Below are 8,798 nucleotides of genomic sequence, written 5' to 3' on the forward strand. Positions count from 1 at the left end.
GAAAGTAGAAAAGACGAGTAACTGATGACATGGTTATAAAATGGAATTCCTTACAGCAATGAAAATCAATTAAACGATGTGTTGATAAGCATTAATTAAAAATAATAATTAATATTAATGAGCCAGAAAAGCAAGTCACAGAAGCTATGTACATGATGCTATGTTTGTAAACCTCAACAGAAGCAAAACCGAACACACATTCGAGGTATAGGCACAACTGATAAAATTATAAAGAAAAACAGACTTCCGCCAAGATGGAGGCATAGGTGGAAACACTGTGTCTTCTCCCACAGCCAAGTTTGAATACAACAAAGGTTTGGAGAACAAGGACACACCCAAAGACCAGAAAACTGAATTATACGGAAGTCCGACAACTACGAACCGTTCAATGGGGACGGTAAGAGAGGTGGAGCCAGCAGCGGAGCAGGGTCGGGCAGGACAGGTCCCCAGACCTAGGCGAGCAGGCAGCCCGGACACAGTCAGGGTGCGGGGCAGACTGACCGCGGTCGCACATTCGCGCACAGTGAGACGGACCACGCAGGCCCCAGGGGGCGATCCCAGTGGTGGAGGGCTGACGGTGGTGGCACACTCGCGTGCAGTGGAACGAAACGTGTGGGACTGGTAACGGTGGGGGCCACGGCGGCAGGCGGCAGACGGGAAGCCATTGTTCCTCTTTGACCCCGCCCCCACATACAACGTCACAACCCAGCAACTTAGTTGCCCTGCTCTAGTGAACACTTTAGGGCTCCGATCCTGCTATAGAACAGGCACGAACAGCCCAAAAGGTGGCGCAAGAAGAACTCAAAGTCCCAGAGCCGATAACTCTCAGTGACCAAGAAATTGCCAGCCTCTCAGAAGCACAATTCAAGACACTATTTATCAAGATGCTCACAGAACTGGTTGATTATAGTCACAAATTAGAGGAACATATGAAGGCTAAACTAATTGAAATGAAGGGAGATGTCCAGGAAACCAATAGTGATGGAAAGGAAACGGGGACTCAAATCAATGGAATGGACCAGAAGGAAGAACAAAACATCGGACCAGAAAGGAATGAAGAAATGAGAATTCAAAAAAATGAGGAGAGGCTTAGGAACCTCCAGGACATCTTTAAATGTTCCAACATCCGGATTATAGGGGTACCAGAAGGGGGAAAGAAACAGCCACGAGTGGAAAACGTATTTGAACAAATAATAAAGGAGAACTTCCCCAGTCTGGCAAAGGAAATAGACTTCCAGGAAATCCAGGAAGCTCAGAGAGTGCCAAAGAAGTTGGACCCAAGAAGGAACACACCAAGGCACATCATAATTACATTAGCCAAGACTAAAATGAAGGAGAGAATCCTAGAAGCAGCAAGGGATAAGGGGACAGTCACCTACAAAGGAGTACCCATCAGACTGTCAGCGGATTTCTCAAAAGAGACCTTACAGGCAAGAAGGGGCTGGAAAGAAGTATTCCAAGTCATGAAATCCAAAGACCTACAGCCAAGATTGCTTTATCCAGCAAAACTTTCATTTAGAATGGAAGGACAGATAAAGTGCTTCTCAGATAAGGTCAAGTTCAAGGAGTTCATCATCACCAAGCCCTTATTATATGAAATGCTAAAGGGACTTATATAAGAAAAAGAAGATGAAAAATATGAACAGTGAAAGGACAGCAAACACACAGTTATTAACAACCACACCTAAAACAAAAGCAAACCAAGAGGACAGCTAGATCAGGAGTGGAACCATAGAAATGAAGAACACATGGAGGGTTAGAAACAGGGGGGTGGGAGGGGGAGAAGGGGGGAGAAGGCACAGAAAATAGCATAGATGGTAGGTAGAAAATAGATAGGGGGGAGGGCGAGAATAGTGGGGGAAATATAGAATCTAAAGAACTTGAGACACGTGGTTATAAACTAAGGGGGGGAGAATGGTGGGGGAGGGAGTGTGCGGGTGGAGGGGAATGAAGGGGGGGAATAGAACAACTGTAATGGTATAATCAATAAAATATATTTAAAAATAAAAGAAAAATAAAAGAAAAAAGAAAAACAATGCAATGGCAAACATTCTGAAGTAGGAGGAAGGCAGATGGAATCAGGAGGAGCCTGTGGGGGCTTCAGCGACACTGACATTCTATTGCTTAAGCTCGATGGTGTATACACGAGTGTTCATGTCGTTACTATTTTTTAAAACTGCCGAAGTCCATACACTCAACAGGGGAATGCAGGCAGTTGACCAACATGTATCATCTTTCATAAGCATTTACTTTGAACATCATAAATACAGAAAGTAAGAGAAAGAAAAAGCATCGAGGATTGAGGATGTATTAATAGCAAGAGAACTCCATAAGCAAATGACATTCATCTCACTTCAAGGGAACTGAGCACAGTGTCGCGGGCAGGGACTGAATAGTAAGAAACATTCCTCCGGGAGAGACCACAGGTGGTGGAGAGGTGACACTCAAAGTGTCAAGATGACTTCTGCATCCTGGAGAGCAATTTTGATGCAAAGCCACAAAGGTATTAGATATGAAGCCAAGACACAGATACCTAGAGAGAGAGCTAAAGAGGACAACTGGTCCCAGAGGTGAAGTGAGTGGGCGATGAGTCGGGGTGAGGTCAACAAAGCCTCGACTCCAGGAGAGACAGACAGGATGACAGGGAGCTTGGGGGCTCTTCTAGTGGGAGGGCAGCACGGGACGCTGCCGCCCTTCAAGAGGCCACCCCAGACATTTCTGCTCATGAGGGATCAGATTTTATGTTACGTGGACCAGGAGTGTATCAGGTATGTTCCCAAGACGGCCTTTTGTAGGGATGGAGTAGTAAACGGACTAACGAGTGATACGTGAGCTTCCCCCTCCAGAAGGAGTAAGATGATCCTTGGTGAGGTTTCGAAGGCCAGCAGAGAGGCACTTGTAAAACAATCAAAGAAGAAGAAACGCCCAAGATGCAGTCAGAACACCTACGTTCAATGTTTATTTTCAAACAACTGTGTAACTGGGTGTGAAGCCTGCCGGAGATGCTGAATAGGCACGTGACCTTGAGAAGCCGAGGCTCTTTTCTGGGCTCAGATTTTCTCATCTGTAAAAGAGAGAGGTGGGCCTCCTCTGCTTTCTTCATTTTCGAGGACTCCTAAATTCAGTGATTTCATTGTAATTGAAGTTTCTTTGTTCGGACGCTAAAAGAGAAAAATGTTCACAAAAACGTTTACTTCCCCAAATTTTCTGCCTCTCAGTTTAGCTTGGAGGAACCTGCTCTCTGCGGGAGAATCTGCTGTGTACTGGCGGCTCGCCTGCCAATCAGCTCCTTGCTCTGAAGTCCTATCTACCTCCACGCCCTCACTGGGCACTGGACACTGTGTGTCTAACGTATATTTTCAGGACTGGCGCGCCGCAGACTGGCCCTTCCTTTACTAAGCCCCTTGCAAAGTCACGGGCAGTAGAGACCTTTTGGTTTCAGCAAAGAATGCTTCAAAGTGAGGCTGTCACTTTTTTTCTTTTTTTTTACTTTTTCAACACATGGAAGTTTTATTTTTATAGCCTTCAAAAATGGAACAATTTTTATCTTAAAAGCAAATATTTCTCCTGCTCTTAAAAGACTAGCATTTCCAAACCAATATACTCTGGCAAATAACGTGGGAAATCGACATGCAGAATGCTTAGTAATGATTGAATACATAAAGCCTTTTTCTTCTGTTCTTATGTGACAGCTGGATGAGTTTCAACTTCCTGCTCACTGCACAGGCTCCGCGCTTCCAACTCTGGGGTTTTTCCTTTTCTTCCTTCCCCTGCCTCCCCATCCCCTTCTTGCCTCCCCCTTCCTCTTTGGGAAAACACGAATGGTTTTGATTACATAATAGCTGCAAACTTTATATCTCCCACTTCAATTCTTACACATCATAAACAGAAGAGTGAACTTCAGACTCCATTAAGGCGAAGGTTGGTCTGGATTGTTGGGAGGCCTTTCATGTTGGTATGGTTTAAAAAAAGTTTCTGTAGGAAAAGGGAATGCACTGGGGTTTGGCTAGAGACCATGCTTTGATGACCAAGCGTTCATCCTAAAGAGCGACAAGAGCCCAGTTCCAGCCAAGGCAAGAGTGAAGGCTCGGGCTCGGGACCAGCACAGGCCCTGCAGGATTCACGCAACCCAACAGGAGTTTCAGCACGTGAGCACCAATGCACGGCACCGCGTTGAGCAAGAATAGTCAGAGCCTGTACGGAAACACTGTGCAGTGTGCACGCCCTGTTGATTTTGCTTCTCTCTCCTCTGATCTCGAGGATGTTCTCCTACAAATGGAGTCCTGTCACTGTCATTACACTCGGGAAAACAGATTCGAGATGAAAAGAGCAAGGCGGCACTTTCTGTTCCACCATGCACACGTATCTACGGAGCATATACTATGTTACGAGGTGCTGATCTGCATTCTTGGGCTACCTCAATGAACCAAACAGACGAGTTTCTCTCCTGGAAGTAAGAGAGGGACTTTTAAGAAGCAGTGTCCATTAGAGTCCACATGTAAGTGAGATCATATGGTATTTGTCTTTCACTGACTGGCTTATTTCACTTAGCCTAATATTCTCTAGGTCCATCTATACTGTTACCAAAGGTAAGAGTTTCTTCTCTGTGACTGCTGTGTAGTATTCCACCATGTAAATGAGCCACAGCCAGCACTTTTATCCACTCATCTCCTGATGGGCACTTAGGCTGTTTCTAGATCTTGGCTATTGTAATAACACAAAATAAACTAACAAACAAAATAGAAATAGAAACACAGATACACGGAACATACTGATAGCTACTGAAGAAGTGGGGGTAGAATAGAATCAAAGAAAGTGGGGGGGAGCAGCCAAAGAGCATATATGCATGACCCATGGGCACAGACAGAATGCGGAGGTTGCTTGAGGGTCAGTGGAGGGGCTGGGCAAAATGGGCAAAGGGAGAAAAAACTGTAACAGCATAAACAATAGAAGACAATGTGAAAAAGGAAATAGGAAGCAGTGGGAATAAGTGTGTCAGACAGTCTTTTAGAAGGTAAGTGTTGGGGAACAAGAAAACCAGGAGGAGCTGTATGGGGATGCTGACTGGGGTAGAAGGCAGTGATTCTAAATACCTGGCCAGGGGGGCTCTGTTTAACGAAAGGACATGTCACTGAAGACTATTTTGAGTCTTGGGAGAAGGAAGCGAATGATGTTTCCATATTTGAAAAAAATTATTCTGAGTAATGACCTGTTCTGCCAATTTCCTTGCTAAATTTTTATTCTGTTGGGTGATGTACCTTGTTTTTCCTTAACTAACTTATTTATTTCTTATTGGCTTGTCACCTCTATTTCTTTTGATTTTTTTATTGGGGTTCAGTTACTGTTGTCCCCATTCCACCCCTCACCCCCACATTACTTTCCCCTGCTCTACCTACCTTTGACTTTCAATCCTCCCCTGCAACCTGGGAGGATTTGTCCATGGGTCGTTATACATATTCCTTGACTCGACCCTTCCCCTTCTTTCTGGTGCTGTGACTCTAAATGATTATACCTTACTTCCGAGTCCATTTAATTCATTATGATATGATCATTTCATTGAGCCCCTGCTGTGCAATTGGAAGGGCTTTAGGAGCTGCAGACACATCACCAAGGAGGCAGGCAGGGTTGCTGCGCTCATGTGAGACGGGAAAGACAAACACACACAGAGGAACAAGATTCTGGCTGCGGCCAGGGGTTTACGGGCATAGACCGGCCAGTAGCAGGTGGGTGAGAGAGGGGCCTCAGAGAGCGGTCAGAGCCAGACTCTGACTTAGGCCTGAGATCTATGTGAGAAGACTGTGATGGACAGGAGAAGGGCTTCCTCAGCATAAAGCACCAAAAAGTCCAGAATCTCTACAGAGATGATGCCACTGACCTGTTACAAGCACAACGGGAAGGCCAGTGTGGCTATGGGAAGAAGGAGAGAGGCAAGAGATGATGTCAGAAAAGTAGACTCTGTTATTATGGGTTGAATTGTGTCCCCCGGAAGACATTGCAGTCCTCACCTCCAGTGCGTGTGAAAGTGTGATTTGGAAACAGAGTTTTTGTGGATGATTGAGTTAACACGAGGTCATTAGTGTGGGCTCTAAGCCAATACACCTGTGTCCTTACAAAAAGGGGAACTGTGGACCTGGAAACAGACACGAACAGGGAGAACCCCATCTGAAAACGAAGGTGGTGTCAGGACAATGCCTCTCCAAGGCCAGAACACCCACGATCACCAGCAAACCACCAGAAGTGGAGAGAGTGGCAGGGACTCTCCCTCCCAGCCATCCACAGTAATCAACCCTGCTGACCTCTTGATTTCAGACTTAGTCTTCAGATCCAAGAGGCAATGAATTTCTGTTGGTTTCGACCGGTTGGTTAATCCACCAGTCTGCAGTACTTTGGTATAGCTGCCCTAGAAAACTAACACAGGCACGGGCAGATGCCCTAGATGTTTGGATTTTAGTCCCGTGCACTGAGAAGATTCTGAAAGGCTTTGGGCACAATCTGCTGAACACCTTTAAAAAGGTCATACTGATGTTGCCAAATGGTCAAGGCTCTACCACCACGGGGAGCTGGAGGTTTTCCCCCAAAGAAGCTCAATAGAACTTCGCACCATTGAAGAATCAACAATCATAGATAGAATATTTTTCTCAATTTTTCAGTGTTAACATTTAGCATTCTTGATTTTTAAAAACAACTCTTCGAATACATTTTTTTGAAAAACTATGAACATATATTTTAGGGTTGAAACAAATCCCCTTTGCAGGAGAAGATGTTTGGAATGCGTGGGTCTGCTTATGTTTCTATGTTTACTAGCAGAAATGTAGGCTGAGTCAAAGCTTTCATTTATTGACTGAGTACACTTCATTAAAAATAAAAACAAGCCTATAATTCATATATTTAGTCATGTTTATAAACACATCTAGATGTGCGCATACGACACACAAATATAGGTGTATATGCATGTGCACACACATATTCATAAAGAGTATGTTATTTTCAGATTCCATGCGTTTTCCTGGACACAACCCTAAATTCTGGATCTAGAAACGATGTGAACAATTTAGGGCTTCTAAGTAAGAAGTACAGTTTTGATGATCATTGAAAGGGATAAACCATCTGCTCTGACAAAAGTGAGTTCTTAATTTTGACAAAGACCTGGGGTGGGCGGGGGGGGAAGCTGTGGTCCTAAGTTAGCTAGTTCCTTAAAATGTTCTGCTAGACATTTTCTTCTGAAGGTTTGACTGCTTTATACTTTATACATTTTTTTAACAAAACACAGTTTATGGGCAATTCCACAGAACAAATCACCAAGTTTCTACAAGAACTAAATGGCAGGAAAAATAAGAAAGAAAATCAGAAGGAACCCAAAGTTTAAAAGAGCTACAGGAGACACTGCCACTAAAAATGTGTGAACTTTGTTTAAACTTTGATTCAGACAAACCAACTGTAAGGAAAGAAAAAAGAGATCAGACTGCGTTTAAGTCACTTAACCATATTCCAGAAGAAAGCTCAGGAATATTTACAGGAATACAAAAATATCCAGTACCCCTAAATATAAAATTCAAAATGCCTGGCCCCTGATCAAAAATTACCCTGCACATAGAGAAGCAGAAAAATACACTCCGTAATGAGGAGAGAAAGCGGTCTAATGACACTGACACAGAACTGACACAGATGTTTGAATTAGCAGACAAGGGTATAAAAATGGTTATTGTAACTGTATCCCATATGTTCAAAAGTTATGTAGAAACATAAAAGAAATTTTTAAAAATGAATCAAACTTCTCGTGATCAGAACAAAAAAGTCTGAGATGAAAAAAAGTGCATGGGATTAAGAGCAGAGAGGATCTTGCAGAAGGAAAGATAAGTGACCTTGAAAATAAAACAATAGAAACTATCCAAGATAAAGCACAGTTAGAAAACAAAATGTAAAAAATAAATAAAAAGCATCAGTGGGTAGTGGGACACTTTCAATCAACTTAAAGAGATGCTTGGGAGGCAGAAAACGTATTTGAAGAAATAATGGACATTTTAAAACTTTGATGAAAACTATAAACCGAAAGATCCAAGAAACTTAATTAATTCCAAGCACAAGATATTACAAAGAAAACTATACCCACAAATTCCAATCACAATCTTTATGGAAATATTTTAAACTATGAATTCAATGTCTTTATTAGATTTGGGGGTATTCAAATTATCTATTTCTTCTTGAGCAACCTTTGGTAGTTTCTGTCTTTCAAGGAATTGGTCCACGTCACTTAAGTTGTTGATTCAGTGAATTCTACCAAACATCAAAGGAAGAAATGACACCAATTCTGCACAAGCTCTTTCAGAAAACTGAAGAGGAGAGAATACTTCCCAAATTATTATTTGGTGCCAGTGTCGCTCAAATACCAAACCAGAAAGAGACATTACAAGCAAAGAGAATACCAGACCAATGATATATGAGGGAAGATGCAAAAACTCATTTAAAGAGATTTTACCCAAGCAAATGAAACAACACACACACACACACACACACACACAAGATAAAATATCATCACAGGCAGAGCTTGTTCCACAAATGCAAAATTGGTTTAACAGATAAAATCAATCGGTGTAATTCATCATATTAAAACTATTTTAAAAACATACGATTATATCAATAGATGCAGGAAAAGCATTTGACAAAATCCATACCTATTCCTGATCAAAACTCTCAGTAAACTAGTGATAGAAGGGAAATTTCTCGATGTGATGCAGGGCCTCTATGAAAGACCTGTGCCTAACATCATCCTTGTGGTAAAAGACTAAATGTTTTCCTTC

Source organism: Sturnira hondurensis, unplaced genomic scaffold (genome assembly GCF_014824575.4).
Source record: "Sturnira hondurensis isolate 20B ecotype Veracruz unplaced genomic scaffold, ASM1482457v3 Scaffold0022215, whole genome shotgun sequence".
In the NCBI taxonomy this organism is placed as follows: Eukaryota; Metazoa; Chordata; class Mammalia; order Chiroptera; family Phyllostomidae; genus Sturnira; species Sturnira hondurensis.